Below are 27,182 nucleotides of genomic sequence, written 5' to 3' on the forward strand. Positions count from 1 at the left end.
TCTTATACTTGATTACAATAGGGGGAAAAACTGGTATGCCACACATATACAAGTAAATACGATGTGCTTGTATATATATATATATATATATATATGTATGTATGTATGTATATACACAAGTAAATACGGTGTGCTTGTATATATATATATATATATGTGTGTGTGTGTGTGTGCGCGCGTATATATAGGCGCAGGAGTGGCAGTGTGGTAAATAGCTTGCTTACCAGCCACATGGTTCCGGGTTCAGTCCCACTGTGTAGCACGTTGGGCAACTGTCGTCTACTATAACCTCGGGTTGACCAACGCCTTGTGAGTGGATTTGGTAGACGGAAACTGAAAAAAGCTTGTCGTGTATATATATATATTTGTGTGTCTGTGTTTGTCCTCCCACCACCATCGCTTGACAACCGATGTTGGTGTGTTTACGTCCCCATAACCTAGCAAAGAGACCGATATAATAAGTACTAGGCTTACAAAGAATATGTCCTGGAATCGATCTGTTCGACTAAAGGCGGTGCTCCAGCATGGCCGCAGTCAACTGACTGAAACAAATAAAAGAATACGCACGTGTGTGTCTGTGTGTTCGTATATCTACGCACGTGCACACAATATGTAGAATACTAAAAAAAGTGTACTAAAAAGTCTCTAGAAGCTGAAAAACTCCATCCAGGTGTAGCTGTGTGCTAAGAAGCTTCCTTCTCAATCACATGGTTCCGAGTTCAGTCCTACTGCGTGGCATTTTGGGTAAGTCTCTTCTGCTATATCCTCGAGCCGACCAAAGTCTTGTGAGTGGATTTAGTAGGTGGAAACCGAAAAAAGGCAGTTATATAAAAAAAAATATAACAAAAACGCAATAGAGGACAATAAAACATCCGGACAGGAAAAACAACAAATAGAGGGACAAGGAAAAAATAAGGACGGGTCATTCGTGGCCTTCTCTACTCAGTCAAGTTTCCAGATTGTCTTAAAAGTTTCGGGCAATTACATTTGAGACTGGGGACAACCAGATTTGAACAGTCACCTGATTGACCCATCCGTCGGAATCGTCCAAAAGTAAAATATAAACAAGTAAGATGGAACCAAAGAAGTCCTCACTACCGTCTAGAAATCCTACATAGTACTGGGCTAATTGTACATTGAGGTATTTTACTCATAAAGTTTACGTAGAAAACGTGTGAGATATTAAATTACTGAACAATTTCACTCAGCAAGAGTTGAAATGAAATGCTCGAGGTACATCATATAAAAATGTTACTTTTTCCAAACATCATCCTACGATGCGCCTTGTTACATCATCTTGTGATGCACCTTGTCACATCTTCGTCCAAAAGTAAAACTTAATCAACCAGATAGCTTTCTACTGATCAGCCCTTGTGATGTACTAAAAATCTCCAGAAACTGAAAAACTCCACCCAGGCGTAGCTGTGTGCTAAGAAGCTTCCTTGTCACATCATCCTGTAATGCACCTTGTTACATCATCCTGTGATGCGCCTTGTCACAGCATCCTGTGATGCACCTTGTCACACCATCAGTGATGCGCCTTGTCACATTATCGTCTAAAAGTAAAACTTAACCAACCAGATATCTTTCTACCTACCAGCCCCTTATGATGTACTAAAAAATCTCTAGAAGCTGAAAAACTCCATCCAGGCGTAGCTGTGTGCTAAGAAGTTCCCTTGTCACATCATCCTGTGATGTGCCTCGTCACATCATCCTGCGATGCGCCTTGTCACATCATCCTGTGATGCACCCTGTCACATCTTCGACTAAAAGTAAAACTTAAACAATCAACCAGGTAGCTTTCTACCTACCAGCCCCTTGTGATGTACTAAAAAATCCCTAGAAGCTGAAAAGCTCCATCCAGGCGTAGCTGTGTGCTAAGAAGTTCCTTTGTCACATCATCCTGTGATGTGCCTTGTCACATCATCCTGTGGTGCACCTTGTCACATCAGTGATGCACCTGGTCACATTATCAGTGAAGCTTCTTGCAGTATTTCGAGGCTTTCTTCTTCAGATACCCTCACCATGGCGATCCAGCTGGGGTTGATCAAGCCCTATGTGTCCAATTATCACTTCCACTGTTAGCACTAGCCCTTCCAAGGCTCAGCATCTCCTGATTATTGGAGACGAGGCGCAAAGGAGAAATGCAAAGAACCAAGATGAACTCTGGGAATTATTGAAAAACCAATGGAACAATAATATTCCATCATTTTGCAAGAAATTAATTCATTCCCGTGATAACATATGTCAGGAAGTCATTGATAGTAAAGGGGTGATCACAAAATATTAATAGTAAGGGTTTCTTTTTCTGTTCTTGTTCCATTTCCATTGTTTATCTAAGAGACTCTTCAATTTTGGTCGCTGCAGTTTGGAAGATTATTTGTTGATTTCCTCATAACTTAGGAAATATTTATTCCACTCACTTGAAACTTTTGCGAAAGATAGATACTAGATATAGCTAAATATGTGTAAAATATCTCGTCCCAACATTTTTAATCTTCTATAATAAATATTTCAATGCACTTGTTCTTACTGAACCTTATATTATGACCGCTACTGTATATATAATGTGTGTGTGTGTGTGTGTGTTTAAATGTTTCCCTGTGGCCCCAAAATGTTTGTGTTTATATGTTTGATAAATAAAATGTGTGGTCAAAAGAGTAACTTATTTATATGGTAAAGGCTGATCCAGTTGGCTCTACGTTGGCATTTCCTCGATTATCAGACAGAGTAAATTAGTTGATATCAACATGTGACCGGCCAATGGCACGCTTTCGACTATCTGCTGCATGTCGCACAACCAACCACATGTTCTCGTTCATCTACTTTCAATGGAACATAGTCTGCTTTTCTCATCCATTTCATCCTATCCGACTAACCGAGAAGACATCGAAGAAAGTTTAAAGCAACATGGGCAAACTGCGTCCCGCGGGACTTTTTGGACGTCACGCTTAATTAAAAATTACTTTGAATTTTTTTAACAGTGCGGCCCACCTGATATTAGCCATGTCTAATGCGGCCTGCTTCTCGAAAAAAAGGTTACCCATTCCTAGGATCAGTTAAAATTATATATCTTTTACTTGTTTCAGTCATTTGACTGCGGCCATGCCGGAGTGCCGCATTGAAGGATTTCAGTCGAACAAATCGACCCCAGGACTTACTTTTCAGCCTAGTACTTATTCCATCGATCTCTGTTGATGAACCTCTAGTTTACTGGGACGTAAACATACCAATTACAGTTATCAAGTGGTGGGTGGGAGAACAGGCACACACACATACATATATATATATACGACATGCTTCTTTCAGTTTCCATCTACCAATCCACTCACTTTAATCGGTCCGAAGCTATAGTAGAAGAAACTTTCCCAAGGTGTTACGCAGTGGGACTGAACTTGAAACCATGTGGTTGGAAAGCAAACTTTTTACCACACAGCCACGCCTGGATGGAATTTTTCAGCTTCTAGAGATTTGCCCAAGGTGTTGATTGGTGGAACAGAAGTAGAAATCCACCAATTGGTTGCAAGGCGAACTTAACTACGAAGCCATGCTTAAACCTACTGGGCATTCAACCATTATTATCAGCTTCCTGGCAATGTTTTACTATTAATCGTCACGTTCTAAAAGGCCTGGAAGTCTGAATAAAGTTTTCCAGGCTCTAGATATTGAAAGCTAAACAGACAAGCTAACTGGAATCTAGTTTGAGAGATAGAGCTGAACTTTTGCATATCTCAAGGGGCCTTAAAGCTAATTAAACAGGTAACTCTTCTTCTGTAGCGCCATCAATCACACAAACGTAAGATTCCCCCTTGTACTGTCTGCCAAAAAGTTTTCTCTTTACTTCTAATGGCTTATATATTATTTAGCAGTTATCAGCAGGTGTTAGAGAGTGTGTGACTGTGCATACAATTCCATACGCACACACTAGTCTTTCTGTAATGGTGTGTGTGTGAAATGCATGTGTGCACAATAAATATCTGCTATATGTACATGTGTTCTAAAATATGAGTAATGTATGTATGTGACTGATATAGAGAGAACGAGAGACGTGTAGACACATTTGTTCAAGTCTACTAATGTATGCTGTATATATAAACAAGCACCTAGTAAAACGGGAAGCTGGAAAAATTTTTGGTATTCACCATTACACATGTTCCATTTGCTAATAGGAATTACTAGAGTTTTACATGTTTGATTGACATGTAAGGAATTGCCCATTATTAGAAATTCAGACAGAATTAAATAATACAAATTTTACATTTGGATGAAGCGTTTATATCTATTTAGTAATCTGGTGTTGCATAGATAGTTGGTGTGAAGGAAGAAAGAGTAAATCAAATAAAAACAGAAAGTTATACAGCTCTACACACACACGCACGCACGCACGCACGCACGCGTACGTGTGTGTGTGTGCGCGCGCGCGTTCAAGCGGAAACAGCTGCGATTTTACCCTACCTACCTACACAATATATGAAATGAAAAAAATGAATAGGAATAGCTTTTCTGATAATTTTTACCCTTTAATAATTTAGATGTTTATAATTTATTAGGTGTAAGATATGGCTGTGTGGTTAAGAATCTCACTTTGTAACCACGGGATTTTGTAATTCAATCTCATTGCGCGGCATATTGGGCCAGTGTCTTTTACTATAGTTTCGGGTCGTTCAATGCCTTTGAGTGAAATCGGTAGACTGAAATTTCGGAAAACCGTGTGTGTGTGTCGTTGTGTTCGTGTTTGTCAACCCCACACCACTTGACAACCAATCCTGGTTTGTTTACGTCCCCATAATGACGCGGTTCAGGAAAGAGACGGTGAAGTACCAGACTAAAGAAAAATTAAAGTCTAAGTCCAATTTGTTCGACAAAAATCTGGTTCCGGGTTCATTCCCACTGCGTGGCACCTTGGACAATGTCTTCTACTATAGCCTCGGGCCGACCAAAGCCTTGTGAGTGGATTTGGTAGACAGAAACTGAAAGAAGCCCGTCGTATATCTGTATATATATATATGTGTATGTGTGTGTATATGTTTGTGTGTCTGTGTTTGTCCCCGCAGCATCGCTTGACAACCGATGGTGGTGTGTTTACGTCCCCGTACCTTAGTGGTTCGGCAAAAGAAACCGATAGAATAAGTACTAGGCTTCCAAACAAGTCCTGGGGTCGATTTGCTCGACTAAAAGGCGTTGCTCCAGCATGGCCGCAGTCAAATGACTGAAACAAGTAAAAGAGTGTAAAAGAGTAAAGTGTTGACCCTGCATGGTCACAGTCCAATGTTAAAGATAAATGCTAAATATATGTGAAGCATGAGTCCGTGTGAATTCTATTTATGAGACGTGTAAGACAGCCAAACTTCGCTATCTTCAATTCAGTTTTCGTGCCTGTCCTCACCTTTGAGTCATCAATGTCGGGCAATGACCGAAAGAGTACGATGGCGAATTCAAGCAAGCAGGCAAAATGCGGTTCGCTCGAGAAGTCTCAGGAGTAATGGCACCTGACAGGTCACGTGGCTCGGAGATGTGGGAGTCTCTCCAGGTCAAACCGCTACTTCGTATTGAGAGGTACTGCGGATAAATAATTAGAATGCCGTAGTAAGCAATTGCAAAAATGATTCTTCAAACCGAAACAAACGGCAAGAGACTTAATTTTAGTGAATAAACTGATAATATGGATATTATCCAGCCAACACGTTCTTAGTATATCCTTAATATTTGTTTGTTTCAAGAAGGCAGCGAGCTGGCAGAAACGTTAGCACGCCGGGCGAAATGCTTAGCGGTATTTCGTCTGCCGCTACGTTCTGAGGTCAAATTCCGCCGAGATCGACTTTGCCTTTCATCCTTTGGGGGTCGATAAATTAAGTGCCAGTTACGCACTGGGGTCGATGTAATCGACTTAATCCCTTTGTCTGTCCTTCTTTGTCCCCTCTCTGTTTAGCCCCATGTTGGCAACAAAGAAATAAGAAACGTCAGCACGCCGGGCCAAATGCTTAGCGGTATTTCGTCTGTCTTTATACGTTCTGAGTTCAAATTCCGCTGAGGTTGACTTTGCCTTTGGTGGTCGATAAATTAAGTTCCAGTTGCGTATTGGGGTCGATCTAATCGACTATCTCCTCCCCCAAAACTGCGGGTCTTGTGTGTAGAGTTGAAAAGAATATTTGTTTATTTCAAGGTTTCATGTTTCGAGAAATTTCCGGTGCTTTACGTTTCGACTTCAAATCCCACCGAGGATTTGAGCTCAGAACTTTGCCTTTCATTCCGTTGTGCTTGATAAAGATAAAATACTTTGATAAAATAAAGTACCGAGGTCAGTGTAATCGACTTGACTCGCTCCCTTCAAAATTGCTGGCCTTTAACACTGCAACGGACGAGCGGTCGGGGAAATGTTGTGCTCTCGGTTACTTATGTCGCGGAAACTAGGTAACCAGCCTTATGAGTCAGAGTTAGTCGAGAAAAATAGCTAGAACCACGCTATTCAGTGTCCGCCCCTCAATTTTTAAAACAATGAGTTGTGATTCGAGGAACCTTTGATTACTGTTTCTAGCAGTCGACCGTGTCTAAATTCCTTCGTTAATTCCACTCTTTATGTACTGAAGTAGATTCAATCAATTCTATCCCCTACCACTCCTGCATATATCTGGTCAGTGTTAATGTGTGATAGCAATATATTCCTATTATCTCCAACCTAATCGTTACCTCTGCCACTTACCAACCCCTCAACCTACATGTTCCCAATGCTAGCTTGTGATTATTCAATCAATCTATGCATAAACCATTCATTCACTCACTCACTCATTCTTTCATTCACACAGTTAACATCTAAGTGCTGGTAATATAATTGAAACTAGTTGTGACAGCGTGCAGTGTGAGATTTTCTGTCTATCTACTAGAGCAGGGTTTCTTAACCGGAGATATTGAGTCAGAAGTTGGGGTTATAAAACGCTAAGGCTGATGAATTTGGGCATCAAACCTTGGTTGGGGTACGGCGTCGGTGGGGTACGTGGCCAAACGTCGCTGGTGTACGGGGGACAAACACTGATAATCTACAAGAGCCGAATATCGGCACGTATGGGTTTTTTTTTTTTGTTTTTTTGTTTTTTTTCATTGAATAAATTTAACGAAATGCTTAAGATTTCCATTCTCGCTGTTTCTGGTTATCACATGTAAGGTAAAGTCAGTCTTTTTGGCGCTTTTTCAAGTCCTACTAACGCTTAATAGGGTTACTGAGATGGCTATGATGGTTGTGGTGATGATGACAATCTCGACACTCTGACGAGATAATAGATGTTGGCTATTGTTCACTGTGCTGGGTGGGCGTCTTTAATCGTAGAAATATTCAGAACTTCTGTACAAAAGAAATACTGAAATTCAGTGTCGAAATTTAATGAAGATATCTATGCATAAATATTGGTAACATGTAACCCAATACAACTTACTGTATGGTCGGGTCGTCGGCGACTAAACTGGCAACCCCATCAAGCTTACTTGATGAGGAGGGTGATTATTGGACACCTTGCAGGACGAAAAATAAGACCTGTCAAAGGGCTTAAGAGCTCATAAGCAGTCAACGGGCATCCAACAATATGTGTACATGTCGATGTATGCGTGGGGACTTGGGAATACTTGGGTTGGTGTCCAGGCGCGGTTGGCCCACTGGAGGTAAGAGGCGCCACTTTTATTGTTACATCTCTCTAGGAGAGAGAAACTCCGAGCGAAAAACCTGCGACACGGACAATATTCGATGATGTACACTAATTCTTCTTTTCGAGTTTGTTTTTCTTGTTAAGAGTGTAAGATTGGATTTGTGCAAATCGTTTTCCCACTATAAAAAAATCATTATGCACAGGCATCGCTTGAAAAAAAATGTAAAACCTATCACAAAAATGGCTGGTCCTTCGCATGTGGAGGTTTCGACCAGGTGATGGCAATCCTCGAACATGAGTTTGCATCCATCATATATATATATATATATATATATATATATATATATATATATACATATAATGTGTGTGTGTGTACCTTTGAATGCAATGTCTGCCAGAAGGTTTACAAATCTAACGGAGGCCTCAAAGGACATTATAAGATCTACAAAGATCATAACTTATCTGCAGCTCTTGGTGGTCCAAATGGGATATGCAACCTGTGTGGGTGTCTTTTCAGAACATTATCTGGTTTAAAGGGCCACATCAGATGCCATGATGGTTCTAAGGTGTAGGTACAGGAGTTGGTCAAACTCTGCATAAGGAGTAGACAACCACCATATTAAAACAAAAAACTTAGCATTTTCGTACAGACCTCATTCGAAGGTGTTGGGATATTTTTTTTTTGTAGAATATCCAGTATCGTAAACGTTCCATGATCTCCTTGGGATAGGAATCGATAATATGTAGAAGCGTAGGGATCGGTATAGGTATCAAACGCTGACCATGTAGCGGTCTTTGTAAGACACTACTGTGTCTGGGTCGCGGATTGATTGTCAGTAAAACATACATACACTTAACAAATATTTCAAACCTTTTACATTTCTTAATGATACAATGCCTCAAATTTATAGAGAATATGAAGTTGTGGTGTTTATGCTATGCTTAATGGTTGCTAGGCAGCAAGTAACGAATCGAAGTTGATAAAAATATAAACCTACTCAGACGATTGTGGTGGCGAGAGCAGCGTGCAAGGGACGCAACTCATGCATTTCTATTTGCGTTAAATGAACAGTTTACATACTAGTTTTAATAATTCGAATGTTTGTCTATGTTTAACTTCAAAATTATGAACGTTCGTATGTACGTATGTGTTTGCGTGCGTGTATGAGCGTAACTTAGTGTGTATAATTGTGGCAATAATTGTGTTTATGTATAAGTGTGACTTCAAATTAATGTCAAAACACACGCATTATATATATATATATATATATATACATGTATCATGTGCGCATGTGTGTGTTCGTGAATATGTGCTATCGTACGTATGTTTTCCATCAAATATTCACATATCATTATAAACATGTATATTATACATATACACATGAAAATTATCGATTTGCTTTTGTTGCATTTTTTTTTTCTTCTTCTTCGTTCGTTCTTCCCTTCATCAATTTTAATTATACGCGAGTCTGTAAACAGGACGTTGATATATGTCACTGGAGCTGGGAAATTTGTTGGGTTTTTCTTTCGTTTTCACTTTTTCTTTTTTCTGTCTCTTAGTATTTATAGTAGTTACGTTTATAAAAGAAACGTCAGCCCTTACACAAGTGCAGGGAAAGAGACTGATAGAAAGACAGCTGGTGATATATAATCATGTTTTCTTGTCGACCTGGCAACATCGTTAAATCATTTAAATCGCGGAGTCCATTAAACGAACTATTTGTGATACAATTTCAATTGCAGTCATTGCGTGGCTATTCGCTAAAATCTTATTTATTTCTCAATAGAAATGGCTTATGGAGCCATATTTCGAAACATACACAATCTTGCTTTAGTCATAGAACCACGACCATGCTGGGGTACTGCCTTGAAGGGTTTGACCGAGCCGTTCGAACCCAGTCCTTTTCCTTTTTTTTTTTTTTTTAGCGGGACTGGGGTCAAAGTCTGGCACTTATCATTTATTCTGTTGACCTTTTTGCCGAACTATTGTTATAGGGAGATAAACAAACCAACACCCGTTGTCAAGCGGTAGCAAGCGGTAGCAAGACAAACACACACACACACACACATGCATATACTCACACATAATGCACGTGAGCTTCCACGTGGCCTTCGTCTTCCAAATGCATTCCCTAAGGCATTGGTCGGTCCAGGACTAGAGTAGAAGACATTTGCCCAAAGTGCCGCACTGAACCAAAAACTTCGAGGTTCCAAAGCGAACTTCTGAATCACAGAACCATGACTGCTCCTATAGTTTGTAGCAATGCATAAACCCGGAGGAGAAGCACACTCTAAGATGTAAAATAGTTAATATTATAATGGGGGAGGCCAGTTTATGGGGTTACCTTGGGTTTCTTGCTCATAAGGGGTTTAGCCTTATGGTGTATCTTCAGGCCTCAAACACTGCTGGCCTGAAACTAGTTTAAAATAAACTGACCTACCCCACTATGATACATGTAGTAGTGGCTGTGAGGTAAGGAGCTTACTTCTCAACCACATGGTTCCGGGTTCAGTCCCACTTCGTGACACCTTGGACAAGTGTCTTCTAGTATAACCTCCGGCCGACCAAAGCCTTATGAGTGGATTTGCTAGGCGGGAACTGAAAGAAGCCCTTTGTGTATGTATGTATGTATTTCTATGTGTGTGTTCCCCTGCCATCGCTTAACAACCGATGCTGGTGTGTTCGCGTCCCCGTAACTTAGTGGCTCGGCAAATAATAAGTCCTGGGGTCGATTTCTTTGACTAAAATGTCCTGAAGGTGGTACTCCAGCATGGCCACAGTCACATGACTGAAACAAAAGAATAAAGATATGAATATATATATGAAGTGTCTTGCTCAAGGAAACAACACACGGCTCAGTGTGGGAATCGAACCTACGATTTTAACTTACAATCGTGAGCCCAAAATTCCAACCACTAGGCATTGAGACTTCACACACACACGTGTATATATATATATATATATATATATATATATATACACACACAAACACACATACACACCGTGAGAAATCGATTAAGAAGTGAATTTGAAGTAGCACAGAATAAATTAGATTTTTTTTTTTTTCAATATTGGAAGAATTTGAAATATGTCTAGAATGCTTTTTATTCTTTAATGGATTGTGACCATGCTAAAGCACTGACTTTAAAAAGTTTTAAGTTAGCAATCTAGTACTCGAGAAAAGACTAGGTCATTCGGATTTAAAGGGAAGTAATCGATACAGAACTTAATGACAAGATAATCAAGAAAAACGTACCGGTTATTATTTTTTGGGGGACAATCATGTGAACGTCGGACAAAATGCTTAACGATGTTTCTTCCCACTCCTTCCGTTCTGAGTTCAAATACCACTCAGGTTGACTTTGCATTTCTGGAGTCGATGGTATCGACTAACCCACTTTCCTCAAAAATTGCTGGCCTTGTACCAAACTTCGAAACTACTACTACTATTATTATTATTATTGTAAATCTTATTTTTTCGGCCCATGTGGTTAATAAAAGTATTATTATTATTATTATTATTAAGCAGCGAGCTGGTAGAATCGTTAGAACGCCGGACAAAGCGCTTAGCAGCGTTTCGTCCGTCTTTACGTTCTGAGTTCAAATTCCGCCGACGTCAACTTTTGTAGGTCAATAAAATAAGTACCAGTTGAGTACTGAGGTCGATGTAATCGACTTACTATCTTCCCCGAAATTGCTGGTCTTGTGCCAACATCTGAAATTATTATTATTAAAGCGGCGAGTTAGTAGAATAGTTGACACAAAATGCTAAGCAGCATTTAGTCTGTCTTCTTGTTCTGAATTCAAGTTCCGCCAAAGTCGACTTTGCCTTCCATCCTTTCGGAGTCGAGGAAATAAGTATCAGTTACGTACTGGAGTCGATGAAATCGACTATCCCCCTCCCCCAAATTTCAGGCCTTATGCCTATATTAGAAAGGATTATTATAATTATTTTTATTATTCCTTTGCACAATTTTCGTCTGCCAAATGCAGTTCACCAAACAGTTGTTAAACCCGAATTCATGATAGAACAAACTTGCTCAAGTTATCGAACAGAAGGATCGAACCGAGAACCACGTGTTAGAGAAGTGAACTTCAACCATACAGCCATTACGACACGCGTGTTAAATTACCATAGCAACAAGAACAAAAAAATATAGACTATAAACAAGATACGTTTTATTTGTGTATCATCTGTGAGAAACAGTATAAACGCTATTGCATCTAAGGGAGGACACTCTGGTTGCCTTAATACAAATTAGTGCAACGTTGTGATTTATCGTCTGTATTATATTTTTATTTGGCAAGGATTAAAAAGAAATTAATTATCAATCAGTTTACATTAATAATATAAACTTAATTTTGATAAGTTTGCATGATATGGGGAGAAAGTGGTGCTGGAGCCTGTTTCGATGGCTCTTCGTCTGAGAAAGTGTGCGTGTGTGTGTGAGTGTGTGTGTTTGTGTGTGTGTTCACTCTTCGGGCTACGAAGTTAGTGAAACTCATTTCCCTATTTCGTGGCGTTAAAAAACGCACGGGTATATTACAATAGATGAACCCAAAATTTCAGTAGCTCATATTCAAGAAAACCAGTTTCAGTGCATTAAAGGATGTAATCTATACAGGACCAACATTGCATTCTTTGGAGGAAAACAAATTGTGCATCTTCTACGCCATTAAATACGGTAACTTCACACTACTTTTTTTCTTTTCTTTTTTGCTAGGTGCCGGGTAACATGCTCCAACTAGGGCCTATGAGAAAAGTTATACAAAGAGGTATGATGTTTTCCAAGCCTATGTAGAATGTGTGGGTATGGTTAGCTTTTCTCACAGATTCACAGCAACTCTTTGGGGATCGCAGGGCCCCTCTTTGAATCTCTTCTTCCACTCCTATCACCCACCTCCCAATCACCACCTTCATTACATGAGCTAAAAAAAAATGTTCTGCTGTCCATATCTCAGTGGTCCTCAATGTATGAGGCTTTTTTTTTATGCATTGAGGATTGGTTAAAAATTTAAGTAATTTGTTCAGAATTTCTTTCTCTTTTCGAATATTATTTTGAAGTTTAAAATTTGATTTTAAAAAATATGTATAAATTATTGCTTGTTTTGTTAATCATAATTTTCTTGCCATCAGTTTTAAAGATTAACTTTTCTATACTTGTATGGGACAGATGAAATTCATTGAGGTAGATTTTCCAAGGCCAGATGCTCTTCCGGTTACCAAACCTCACTTGTTAACAAGTGAGATAATTAATGTTTCTCACTAGTCGTTCAAACATCACAGTAACCAGACATATTTTCAAAGGAGATAAGCAAGTATCAAGCTTGTATGATAGTGACATTTGTCCACGACTAGCATGAGATGTGCAGATTACACATGTGTGCACACATGGGTTTCTTTTAATTTCCATGTACCAAATCTGCTCACAAAGCTTTGGTTAGCCTAGGAATAAGGTGCTGAAAAGGTTCTGGTTTTGGGTAAAAGAAAATGCAGGAGGATCAGTTACGCTTTTATACAACACACTCTCTCAGATTCAAACTTATGGCAGCAGCCCTTCAGTTTTTCTAAGCCCTGTAAAAGGTCCCAGAAGGTTGGGCCTCCACCCAGGCCTTTTGCAACACTCTTAAAACCAGGAACTTTCAGCAGCCCTCGTGTGTACACACACACACACACACACAAGAGAGTGCTGAAAGGTTTCTGGATTTCAGTAAAAGAAAATACAGGAGGATCAGTTAAGATTTTATTTAACTTACTCCCCTCTCAGATTCACACACCTATTGCAGTGGTCGTTCAGTCTTTCTAAGCCCTGTAAAAGAACTTGGAAGGTTGGGCCTCCAATCAGGCCTTTCACGATACCCTTAAAGCCAGGAATCTTTTAGCACCTCCTCAAAGTAGAAGGAATCTTTAGTAGAGATCCAAACTAAGTCAATTGAAATTAACCCTAGTTATAGACTGTTGTTTCATTGACCCAAGAAAGCTGAAATGCAATATTGATGTCAGTGGAATTTGAACTCAGAGTGTAAAGAATGTCATAACTAAACTTTACAAAGTAATTTGATTGATACATAAGACCTACTCAACTTATTGATTATCAGAATTTCCGCCTGAATGTTTGTATCAATCACACATTTATAGATTTTGTTCGTTAAGATTTGTATGGATGAGAAGCTTGCTTTCCAGCTGTGTGGTCACCTTGTAGTCTCAGGTTCAGTCCCCCACCTTGCAGCATCTTAGGCAAGTGTCTTCTGCGATAGCCTCAAGACAGCCAAAGCCCTGTGAGTGGATTTGATAGACGGAACTAAAAGAAGATTATGATGAAGGTGTGTGTGTGTGTTTGTTTGTGTACACACCCTTGCCCTGACATCACATGATGGTTGCAAGCAAGCATCACCATTATAAGAGAGACAACCATGGCAGGAAGTGATAGGAGAAAAATTAATGGTAGCTATGTTTGCTGGTAAGTGAGCGTGAGTGAGGGATACCCATAGAAATGATCATGAGTGAAAGTGAGTGATGTATGCCAATGAAAGAATTAGAGAAGAGGAAATGCTGACTTAGTGCAGAAGGTTAATGTTAGCTGGTAAGAGAATAAGTGATAAAGCTCGGCGATGGTGAAAGAGTGGTAGATGTCAGTGATGAGTGGCCTGTGGTAACAGAACCAATGCCAAGCAGTGCAGAAAGTGACAGAGATATGTATTGGATACCAAGAATTCCAATGCAACCTCTTGTGTATGATCAGCAAATTTGAAAGTGGGCAAAATTTCAGCTGCTGCAACTACTTCATATTTTCCTTCTTTTTTTTTTTTTTTTTTTTAATCTTTTGTTTCCATCATTGGACAGCGTCCAAGCTGGAGCACTATTCTTTGAAGGGTTTAGTCAAACAAATCAGTCTCGGTACTTTTTTGATTTGATTTTATTTATTTTCAAATAAATAAAAAAAAAGTCGTTTTTGCTGAACTACTCAGTTACAAAGATATAAACAAACCAATACCGGTTGTCAAGTGGTGGTGATGGAGGTGATGATCAAAGACTTAAACATACATTCATGCATATATATATATATATATATATATATATATATATATATATATATATGCATCATAAGTGCAACTGTCCCGGTGGTATGTAAAAAGCACCCAGCAAACACTGTAAAGTGGTTGGCATCAAGCAGTAGAGACCATGCCAAAATAGACAATTGGAGCTTGGACTGCTCTTTGGCTGACCATCTGTCAAACTGTCCAATCCATGCCAGCATGGAAAACAGACATTAAACAATGATGATGAGATATACATGCATACATACATACATACGAGCAGTTTTTTTCCCTCTTCTCACCTTAATATACAACTTAACCACTCTTTTGATAATGGATTCACCTAAAGATTTACCTAAGGATATCCTTGAGGAAGAACTGATTCAAATGGATGTAATTGAACCCTCCTGAACATAATGAACCACTATGAATATCATTAAAGAGGAGCTTTCTTTCCACTGTCTATCATATATTTCTCTGATGATGGCATACACAGTTTTTATAGTCTTCAGTTGATATGTTGATCCAATACCAGGGTATCACAGAAACAGCTGTCAGAGACTATCTTTACCAGTTTTTATTATTTTACTATTTTTAGATGAATTTAAATGCCATAGTCCTACCTTGACTAATTGTTTGCTTTTCTCACTACTTTAACTGATATACATATATGTTAAGAAGAAGGAGGCACTCAGAATTTTGGATAATTCTTTATTATTGCATTCATTCATTTAACCGAATTCTTCAAGAAAAAATTTTGTTAAGTGAACAAAAACCCTAATAAAGAAGTATCCAAAATTCTGACCGCCTCCTTTTTCTTGATATACAATATCTGTAGCCCACTTCAAATACCCTATCTATCTATCTATCTATCTATCTATCTATCTATCTATCTATCTATCTATCTATATATATATATATATATATATATATATATACACATACATATATATGAAGGGCTTTTATATTGATCTGCTCACTAAATTCACTAAAACATTGGTCGGTAAGAGTCTATAGTAATAGACATTTACCTAAGGTACTGCACCATGGGACTGAACCCATAACCACATAGTTGCAAAGTGAGTTTCTTAACCAATCAGCCAAGCTTGCGCCTATAATAAATTTAAAACATTGATGATGGGATATGATAAGTGATGCATCAATTATCATGGCCAATACATGTAGCTAAGAGATGATGATGGGATTGACAACATAGTCATCAACACTCTTGATTAAACTCCAGAATTAACTGATATTCCCGTTTCAGTTTTTGTGGCTCTATAGATATTGATTTTCTTATATTAGGACAAAGCCTTGTCTATTTATTCTGGAGGAATATAAATTCCACCGGATTGATCCAGAAACAGCCATACCACATATTTGACCCAAACACCCACCTACACTAAAGAAATTTGAACCCCAAACCAAGTTTGGATGAAATTAAATTCTTCAACCTACAAGCATTTAATCCATCGGTTCTGTTTATGAGTTTATAAACAATGATTTATGATATTGGCAAAAGGCCACATATTGCTTTCTTATCATGGGATGGAAGGGTGGAATTCTTTCATCCATTAATGTTTGTCAAAATAAATCCATATCAAACACTTCATTCATTAGTGCTTAGAATCAACTTAATGCCAACAGAACTTTGGTAATTGTGTTAAAGTAATTCCAGTGAAATCTACTGAATAATCTAACCTCAAAATTTTCCCCATGGTTTTTGGGTGTTTTTTCTTACTTGTATTTTTTTTTTTTTTTAAATCTGATACAATACTCTACAATTAACGCTTAGCTAATGAGTTTAATGAAAAAGCCATTACATGGTCATTCATTCTGATGGAAATAATAGCCAGGTTTACCCTCAAATCACTGTCTTCTTAAATATAAGATGGCATTAAATAATTTTTTTTTTTTGCTGATAAACAAAGAAAGATAATATATAGAATATATAACATCCATACCTTGATCTTATATTAAGGTACTACACCAGGACTGGCCTGTGGTTAAGCACCTTTTAGAGATGATAAACAGTTGCACTTCCTCCATCAGTCTGTTTGATATTATAAATCTGTCTCTACTGTTATTCCTTCTGTACTCTGATTTGATTCCACGCTCTACAAAACACTGGATCTCCCAAAATAGGGCTCTGCTATTAGATGCAGTTTAGAATGATACCTAGTAGTTTGGCACTGTTGTTCCTCACTCTATTCTGACCATGCACAGAAGCAGCTGCCTTGATTCCAGCAATGGTTTAATTAGCACTTCACAGAATTACCTCTGGAAGAAGGTCACTTACAAAACACTGCTTTTTTGTTTTCCCTGCACAGATGAGGCCCTTCAGCTCTCATTTAGCTGCTCATTTAAGAGAAGGTAACTCTATACAGATCCTGCATTCTGATAAACTGGTATTCCATTGGTTACAATGAGTGTTTCGATTGATCCAATCAAAACAGAACAGCCTGCTTGTGAAATTAACATGCAAGTGACCGAGGACTCCACAGACATGCATACCTTTATTGTAGTTCACAGTGAGATTCAGCATGACACAATGTGACAAGGCTGGCTCTCTGAAATACAGATAGAACTCTTTTGTGTCAGCTGAATGGACTGAGGCAGTGTGAAATAAAATGTCTTACTCAAGGACACAGCACACGGCCACGGTCATGGGCTAAATACCCTAACCACTCAGCCACACATCTTCACTATGCATTCTGATAACTAACTAGGCTTGTGGGATTTGTCGCACCAGATCAATACAAGCCTGAAAGACAAGATAGTGGAACTGACTGTAGACAAGCCATGTTCACTGAATAATAATGCAGGTTGTTCAGCAAACCAAGACTCTAGCTCCAACACATATTCTGTGTTGTTCATCATTAGTCTTAACTTCATTTTTTTTTTTTTCTAAGAATACTACTAGATGTCCATCACCAAACTTTGTCAACAATTCCTATTCAGAATCCAAGTCTATGAGTGCCTCTAAAAGTTAACGATGATTGTAAATTATGAACTTCATCTGAGTTTTTGTGAAATTTTTTCTTCATTCCTTATGTTATATGAAGAACAAGAACCATCAAAGACTCCTCTTCATATGTCTTTTATCTTTTACTTGCCCCTTACTGGGGAACCACTTTGAACAGTTTTAGTCGAACAACTGAATGCCAGTACTTATATTCTTTCAAGTCTGGTACTTATTCTATCAATTTCTTTTCCCGAACCTCTTGTTTACAGGGAAATAAACAAACCAACATCAGTTATCAAGTATTGGTGAGAAACGAATACTCACACCTAGATATATATTAATGTATATACACATATATACACACAACTAACTTCCACACACTTTCCATCTATCAAATTCACTCATTGTGCATTGGTCAGCCTGAGAGTATATTAGAAGACATTTGCTCTAGGTGCCCCACAATGGGACTGAACACAAAACCACATTATTGCAAAGCTAGCTTCATAATCACACACCCATGTCTGTGCCTATGCTCATGTTCAAAAAAAAAAAAAAAGAAAATCTATCTGAAACCACCTGCGAGTGGAATTGAACTTAGCTTGCAAGCTAACAAGCCATTTTACTCTTTTACAATACAGTCACTATGGTTTGGCACATATTTTAATTAATCAAAAACAAATAAACATGGACCAAGGTAATTACTGGTAGACAATCTAAGTTGACAAAAATATATTTACTGAAGTTTTTAGGTGGGTTGGTGTGCAAAGCAGTGACAGAAAATAAACTTTAGATCAGTTCAAATATGGGGGAAAAATTTTCACTTACAATAACAAAAAAAAATATCCTCCATCACTGCTTCATGCACCTACCCATGTATTTGTTCCAGCCTAGTGGCCCACACATGCAATCAATAAATGATACTTAATGACTTTTGATGAAGCAAGCAAAGCTTTCCAATCAACTCATGTGATTGCCTTTCATGGTATCCGGTGCTGAAGAGAACTAATGAGTTTGAAATGTATCAGTCAGTTCTTAGAGGGAGATCTGAGCTAGCTATGGTATCCTAACACCTTTTTGTTTAAAACAAGCTTTGTTTTTCTCTGCAGCAAAACTTGCAGTGAAAACTCTTTAGTCTCAAGTATGTTCCAAATGTTTGAAGTTCCAAGAAGACAATATTGATGTTTTATTACTGACTTGCTGGACTGAGAAAGAAAACCTTTGCATTTCCATCAAGGTTATTTTCAGTAAGGCTCAGAGGACCATTTGAGAGTTAAGCATTTTCACATCAAGTATTATGCAATACTGATAACAAATTATAAAGAGCCCTATCTACTCGCTGGCGGTACCTACCCACCACTACCCATTTTCCTTTATTCAAAAATTCTTATCGCTCCTTAAAATTATGGCTTTTAAGTGTTGATTTCTCAGCCCAAGAATTACAGCGTGATGTGCTGCTTGACTGGTCCCCCCTCTCTCTCTCTCTCTCTCTCTCTCTTTATATATATATATGATGATGATGATGATGATCTTTTCTCCCGCCATGCCTCTGTCTACCCCTCCATCCTCTCTCTCTCTTTCGTAGTTTTTCCTTAAGGTCTTCAGGTTCTGGCTATATATAAATGAGAAACCCATTCTAAATTATCTCGCTGACATACTACGACGAAATACCCAAGATGCAGATAAGATAGAGATTTTTTATTTATTTACGGCCTCAAACATCTCATAATACCTTCGCGCTTTAGTTTTGCCCCCTATTATTTATCTTGTTTCTCTCCATGAAATTCAATTGAATTTAGTTGTTGTCTTAAATTCATGCTTATTCATTTTCTAAGCTTCCTAAATTCATGCTACGTTATATTCTAATCACCCAGAATTCATTGCTCTTTTAAAAATTACGATTTATGCATTGTTGTCTCTCAAATATGTAAAATCTACAATTAAGAGCCCTATCTACTCGCTGGCGGTACCTACCCACCACTACCCATTTTCCTTTATTCAAAAATTCTTATCGCTCCTTAAAATTATGGCTTTTAAGTGTTGATTTCTCAGCCCAAGAATTACAGCGTGATGTGCTGCTTGACTGGTCCCCCCCTCTCTCTCTCTCTCTCTCTCTCTCTTTATATATATATATGATGATGATGATGATGATCTTTTCTCCCGCCATGCCTCTGTCTACCCCTCCATCCTCTCTCTCTCTTTCGTAGTTTTTCCTTAAGGTCTTCAGGTTCTGGCTATATATAAATGAGAAACCCATTCTAAATTATCTCGCTGACATACTACGACGAAATACCCAAGATGCAGATAAGATAGAGATTTTTTATTTATTTACAGCCTCAAACATCTCATAATACCTTCGCGCTTTAGTTTTGCCCCCTATTATTTATCTTGTTTCTCTCCATGAAATTCAATTGAATTCAGTTGTTGTCTTAAATTCATGCTTATTCATTTTCTAAGCTTCCTAAATTCATGCTACGTTATATTCTAATCACCCAGAATTCATTGCTCTTTTAAAAATTACGATTTATGCATTGTTGTCTCTCAAATATGTAAAATCTACAATTAAGAGCCCTATCTACTCGCTGGCGGTACCTACCCACCACTACCCATTTTCCTTTATTCAAAAATTCTTATCGCTCCTTAAAATTATGGCTTTTAAGTGTTGATTTCTCAGCCCAAGAATTACAGCGTGATGTGCTGCTTGACTGGTCCCCCCTCTCTCTCTCTCTCTCTCTTTATATATATATATGATGATGATGATGATGATCTTTTCTCCCGCCATGCCTCTGTCTACCCCTCCATCCTCTCTCTCTCTTTCGTAGTTTTTCCTTAAGGTCTTCAGGTTCTGGCTATATATAAATGAGAAACCCATTCTAAATTATCTCGCTGACATACTACGACGAAATACCCAAGATGCAGATAAGATAGAGATTTTTTATTTGTTTACGGCCTCAAACATCTCATAATACCTTCGCGCTTTAGTTTTGCCCCCTATTATTTATCTTGTTTCTCTCCATGAAATTCAATTGAATTCAGTTGTTGTCTTAAATTCATGCTTATTCATTTTCTAAGCTTCCTAAATTCATGCTACGTTATATTCTAATCACCCAGAATTCATTGCTCTTTTAAAAATTACGATTTATGCATTGTTGTCTCTCAAATATGTAAAATCTACAATTAAGAGCCCTATCTACTCGCTGGCGGTAACCCGCCCTCCCACCCCCTCCACCGGAAGTTCATTCCTCTGTCATCCCACCCCCTCCACCGGAAGTTCATTCCTCTGTCATCCCACCCCCTCCACCGGAAGTTCATTCCTCTGTCATCCCACCCCCTCCACCGGAAGTTCATTCCTCTGTCATCCCACCCCCTCCACCGGAAGTTCATTCCTCTGCCATCCCACCCCCTCCACCGGAAGTTCATTCCTCTGTCATCCCGCCCCCTCCACCGGAAGTTCATTCCTCTGTCATCCTGTCAACCTCGGCTGTCTCCCGGAACCCATCTAGTGGCCTTGGCCATCCTCTCCCCTACCTTTGGGTAGCGCATTAAGGTTGAGAAATGTTTGCAGGTTGTAGGTACTGTTTTGCTTATGAATTCTTCCAATTGCAAGTTTTCTTTTCAGGTACACGACACTGCTTTTCCCCTTCCCAGGCTACAGGCCCACACCCCCAACACCCATACTGTTAGGATTGGCACTCTCAACGTCGGCACGCTGAAAGGTAGATCTGGTGAAATTGTTGAGATGCTTGAACGGAGATGCGTAGATATGTGCTGCATCCAGGAAGTAAGATGGAGAGGAGATTCTGCAAGGTTCCTCACAGGCAAAGAACACAGGTACAAGATTTTCTGGGCAGGGAACACTGACGGGGTCGGGGGCGTAGGAATACTTCTAGCGGAGAAATGGGTGGATAAGGTAATCGAGGTCGTTAGAGTAAGTGACAGAGTACTTAAGATCAGACTAGTGCTTCATCATAGATTAGCTACTGTCATCTCAGCCTATGCACCTCAACCTGGGCTACCAGATGGTCTGAAAGACCAATTCTATGACACCCTCTTGAAAACTACCTCGTCGACGAGTGACAGGGACCTTCTCTTTGTGGCTGGAGACTTCAACGGTCATGTCGGACGTCGTGCTGGGGGCTTCCATGGCATACATGGAGGCTATGGCTTCGGTTCCCGCAACGAGGAGGGAACCAGACTGCTGGAGTTCTGTGATGCAACCAATCTTATGGTCTGCAATACCAACTTCAGGAAACCTGCCAGTCACCTAGTCACCTACCACTCCGGCAGACACTCTAGCCAAATCGACTACATCCTCGCCAGAAATAGGGAAAGAGGGCGGCTTATAAATGCCAAAACCTACCCTGGCGAAGAATGTACCCCACAACATAGATTAGTAGTTAGCGACTTTGGGATCAAGGCAAAATGGGTGCCCAGAATTAGACAGCCTTGGAGAAGAAGGGTGTGGAAGCTTAAAGACCCTGCAAACGGACAGAGACTTAGAGACAAGTTACTTGAAGCATTTAACGAAATAGAAGGGGATATAGCATCATACAACGTGGAAGACAATTGGAGATTTCTGCAGGACAACCTGTTGAAAGCCACCGACCAGATTTGTGGGTGGTGTAAGGTCCCCTCCCAACCCAGAGTAACGTGGTGGTGGAACAAGGAGGTAGACAGGGCTATTAGACAAAAGAAACAGGCTTGGAAGGACTGGAAGAACGGTGGTAGCAGGGAATTGTACCAATGTGCCAGAAGGGAGGCTAGGCGACAGGTTTATTTAGCCAGAGGGGAAGCAGATAAGGAAAGATTTGCCAATGTTCTGCGCCGTGAGGACCAAAGACTCGAGGTATTTCGTGTTGCAAGACAGTGTAGGAGAGAGAATAGTGATGTTGTAGGAGAGAAATGTGTTCGCATGGATGATGGTACGCTTGCATTAAATGAGGATGCAAAGAAAGAGGTCTGGAGATGCCACTACGATAGATTGCTTAATAAAGAGAATGAATGGGAGAAAGAGAGCCTGCCTTATGTCGACCCAATAGAGGGACCAGCTATCCGAGTTGATAGTACCAGGGTAGATAAAGCAATTAAGAGTATGAAGACCGGGAAAGCCCCCGGCCCATCAGGAATCACTGCAGAGATGCTCAAAATATCTGGCAGTGTTGGCTGTAGCCTAGTCACCCGTATTACGAACCAGGTGATACACGAAGGAGTCATACCCTATGACTGGTGTAGCAGCATCATAGTAAACTGCTACAAAGGTAAAGGGGACGCTTTAGATACAAATAATTACAGAGGCATCAAGCTGTTAGATCAGGTTATGAAAGTTACAGAGAGGGTCATAGCCCAACTAATTAGGGAGCGAATCAATTTAGATGAGATGCAGTTTGGGTTCGTGCCAGGTAAAAGCACTACTGATGCCTTATTTCTAGTGAGACAGTTGCAAGAGAAATACCTAGCTAAGGATAAACCTCTGTACCTGGCTTTCGTTGACATGGAGAAAGCCTTTGACAGGGTCCCCCGATCCCTTATCTGGTGGTCAATGAGGAAACTTGGGATAGAAGAATGGTTAGTGAGAGCTGTGCGAGCCATGTACAGAGATGCTGCCAGTAAGGTGAGGGTTGGAAATGAGTACAGCAATGAATTCCGGGTAGAGGTAGGGGTCCACCAAGGTTCCGTCCTCAGCCCCCTATTATTTACCATAGTCCTCCAGGCAATCACAGAGGAGTTCAAGACAGGTTGCCCCTGGGAGCTCCTCTATGCTGATGACCTTGCCCTAATTGCGGAGTCACTATCAGAACTAGAGGAGAAGTTTCAGGTGTGGAAGCAAGGTCTAGAATTGAAGGGCCTTAGAGTCAACCTAGCTAAAACCAAAATCCTAATAAGTAGGAAGGTAGATAAAACACAAACCCCTTCAGGTAGATGGCCCTGCTCAGTATGTAGAAAAGGAGTAGGTAGTAACTCTATAAGATGTACCCGGTGCAAGCTATGGACACATAAGAGGTGCAGCAACATCAAAGGCAGGTTAACTAGCAAGTTAGTTTTTGTTTGTGGCAGATGTTCAGGTGCAATAAAGACTGCAAACAAACAGGAAACAACTTCTATCTCATTCCAGGGTGAAAAACTAGAGGTAGTCGATAGCTTCCGCTATCTGGGCGACCAAGTTAGTAGTGGGGGTGGGTGCGCTGAAAGTGTAGCTGCTAGAATAAGAATAGCCTGGGCAAAGTTTAGAGAGCTCTTACCCCTGCTGGCGACAAAGGGACTCTCACTCAGAGTAAAAGGCAGACTGTATGACGCATGCGTACGAACAACCATGCTACATGGCAGTGAAACATGGGCTGTAACTGCTGAGGACATACGTAAGCTCGCAAGGAATGAAGCTAGTATGCTCCGTTGGATGTGTAATGTCAATGTGAATACCCGTCAGAGTGTAAGTATCTTGAGAGAAAAGCTGAACATTAGAAGCATCAGTTGTGGCGTGCAAGAGAGACGATTGCGCTGGTATGGACATGTGGTGAGAATGGAGGAGGATAGCTGCGTGAAAAAGTGCCACACCCTAACAGTTGAGGGAACCCGTGGAAGAGGTAGGCCCAGGAAGACCTGGGCTGAGGTGGTGAGGCAAGACCTTCGTACATTGGGCCTCACCGAGGCGATGACTACGGACCGAGACCTTTGGAAATGGGCTGTGCGTGAGAAGACCCGGCAAGCCAAGTAAGATCGTTGCCAGTGCCCCTGGACTGGTTCTTGTGCGGTTGGCACATGAGATGCACCATTTTGAGCGTGGCCGTTGCCAGTACCGCCTGACTGGCTCCTGTAGGATTTTCGAGCGAGATCGTTGCCAGTGCCCCTGGACTGGCTTGTGCGGGTGGCACATAAAAGACACCATTTTGAGCGTGGCCGTTTTCGTGCGGGTGACACGTAAAAGCACCCACTACACTCTCTGAGTGGTTGGCGTTAGGAAGGGCATCCAGCTGTAGAAACTCTGCCAAATCAGACTGGAGCCTGGTGTTGCCATCCGGTTTCACCAGTCCTCAGTCAAATCGTCCAACCCATGCTAGCATGGAAAGCGGACGTTAAACGATGATGATGATGATGATGATGACCCCTCAATGACTGTGAACCCTTTTACTCAGTTGCACAGTCATGCATGGCCTTTCTGGTTGGCTTTTCTATATTTTTGTTTTAAAAAGTGTTATATTCTTTTAGAGGAATGGTTGTGTGCTTCAGGAGTTCTCAAAGGAAACACATTGCGGTGAACCTAGCAACATGGTACACTGAACAAGTGCCTTCATGTGTAGCCTTGGGTAGATCAGTAGCTTGTGAGTGAAATTTAGCAGGTGAAAACTGTATGGAAGTCTGTTTATATGTCTATGTTTATGTGTGAAAAAGAGAAATAGAAGTTGGAAAAATAAATTCCAGAATAAAATATGTAGTGGGTGTTGTTGTTGTTGGCACTCCATCGCTTATGACGTCGAGAGTTCCAGTTGATCCGATCAATGGAACAGCCGGCTCGTGAAATTAACGTGCAAGTGGCTGAGCACTCCACAGACACGTGTAGCCTTAACGTAGTTCTCGGGGATATTCAGCGTAACACAGTGTGACAAGGCTGACCCTTTGAATTACAGGCACAACAGAAACAATAAGTAAGAGTTAGAGAAGGTTGTGGTGAAAGAGTACAGCAGGGTTCGCCACCATCCCCTGCCGGAGCCTTATGGGGCTTTAGGTGTTTTCGCTCAATAAACACTCACAACGCCCGGTCTGGGAATCGAAACTGCAATCCTATGACTGCACGTTCACCACCCTAACCACTGGGCCTCCACAGTAGCGGGTGTAATAAAAGAAGAAAAAAAATGGTGCTCCCGCATGGCAAAAATCTAATAACTAAAATCAGTGAAAGAGCTGGTTTGTAAAATTTTTAATTCTGTCAACCACTACATTGAGAATAGTGAAGGCTGGCCAAGTGGTTGTAGTGTTGCACTCACAATTGTGATATTCCTATAGCAAACAGAAAACAGAGTATTCTAATCTTGAACAAAACAGTTCATTTCACATTTCTCCAATCCACTCTGCTGTAAATGAATTCCTGTAATAGCTGGGGAGCAAACCTTATGACCAGCTAGTATCTTGTTTAGTGGGAATTGTCATAATCTCAGTCCTTTATACATTGTAGAAATTGGGTTAAGCTCCAGCTACATGTTTCTAGGCTTCATGATGGATGTCTGTGCCAAAGTTTAGGTAGAAAGTTCTAACGGATAACATTTAAGTTATATCAAATCATAGAAGCATTCTGGAAAGATTATAGTGACTTCTCCTTTTGTAATTTTTACTTTGAATATCGCCCCCCCCCCCCCCCCCCCGTTAAATCTACCAGTTTTTTTGCAGGATCAGTACATCACTATTTTCCTATCCTCTTTCCTTTCTAAATAACAATGTTCCGGAAAACATTTAAAAATTATTTTCTATCGTTTAATTAATTTAAACACCATTCCCTAAACAATATTTTCTATGTTAGTCAGTGTATTATAATTTTGTTTGTGTACTTAATGATTCTTCCATCATTACTACAGCAAATACAATGATGTTTCTGCTTCACTGAGGAGACATAATACTAAAATACGTACTGAGTTGTCTCTCTTGCTTTCTTGAAAGAGTTAACATTAATCATTGATCAATGTAGTTTTATTTATTTTTTTTTTCCATATCATATAATTATTTTTGTTTAATGCAATTAATATCACCGGCATTGTTATCAGTAACTGAATAAATCTGTGATCATCTGCTTTAATCCTCAAACATTCTGTTTTTCCATTTTGAATTTTGTCTCTTATTGTTTTTAACACACACACACACAGCTGCAGGTGTGACTTGTTTGGTAAGAAGCTTGCCATTTCATGGTTCTGGATCAGTCCCACTACATGGCATTTTGGGCAAGAGTCTTCTGCTATAGCCTCAGGCCAATCAAAGCCTTGTGAGTGGATTTGGTAGACAGAAACTGAAAGAAGGCGGCGAGCTGGCAGAAACGTTAGCACGCCGGGCGAAATGCTTAGCGGTATTTCGTCTGCCATTACGTTCTGAGTTCAAATTCTGCCGAGGTTGACTTTGCCTTTCATCCTTTCATCCTTTCATCCTTACGCACTGGGGTCGATGTAATCGACTTAATCTCTTTATCTGTCCTTGATTGTCCCCTCTATGTTTAGCCCCTTGTGGGTAATAAAGAAATAAGAAAGTGAAAGAAGCCTGTCATATATTTATAATGCAAAGTTATAGAGACATAAATACACCAACACTGGTTAAGTAGTGTGTGTGTGGGGGGGGGGCAAACACAGACACAAAACATACACATGTACATATCTGTGTGTGTGTGTGTGTGTGTGTGTGTAGGTTTTTGTGTCTGTGTTTGTCACCCACTCACCACTGCTTGACAACCAGTGTTGGTGTGTTTACATCCCAGTAAGTCAGCCGTTCATCAAAAGAGACCAAATAGAATAAATACTAGGCTTACAAAAAAAAAAGTAACTCCTGGGGTCGATTTGCTTGACTAAAACTCCTC

General features: G+C 40.0%; 1 protein-coding gene and 1 long non-coding RNA gene across 9 annotated transcripts in view; one reads left to right on the plus strand and one right to left on the minus strand.

The window, feature by feature from the left end:
- LOC106875085 (protocadherin alpha-3) overlaps positions 1 to 27,182 on the minus strand; it is a 229,776-nt gene that overhangs the window by 115,239 nt on the left and 87,355 nt on the right. The window lies entirely within an intron of this gene.
- The window catches only part of LOC149132684 (uncharacterized), a 451,111-nt gene that overhangs the window by 23,154 nt on the left and 400,775 nt on the right, over positions 1 to 27,182 (plus strand). For 3 of the 5 annotated variants that reach the window (XR_016244283.1, XR_016244286.1, XR_016244287.1), the window contains exon 1: positions 10,631 to 12,320. The exons of 1 other annotated variant lie outside the window; for it this stretch is intronic. This is a non-coding gene — a long non-coding RNA (uncharacterized LOC149132684). Of the gene's footprint in view, positions 1 to 10,630; positions 12,321 to 12,359; positions 12,412 to 27,182 lie in introns of those variants that run through there. One more of the 5 variants, XR_016244285.1, reaches the window with a different exon arrangement.

The sequence above is a fragment of the Octopus bimaculoides genome, chromosome 14, assembly GCF_046866305.1.
Source record: "Octopus bimaculoides isolate indiv1 chromosome 14, ASM4686630v1, whole genome shotgun sequence".
Lineage (NCBI taxonomy): Eukaryota > Metazoa > Mollusca > Cephalopoda > Octopoda > Octopodidae > Octopus > Octopus bimaculoides.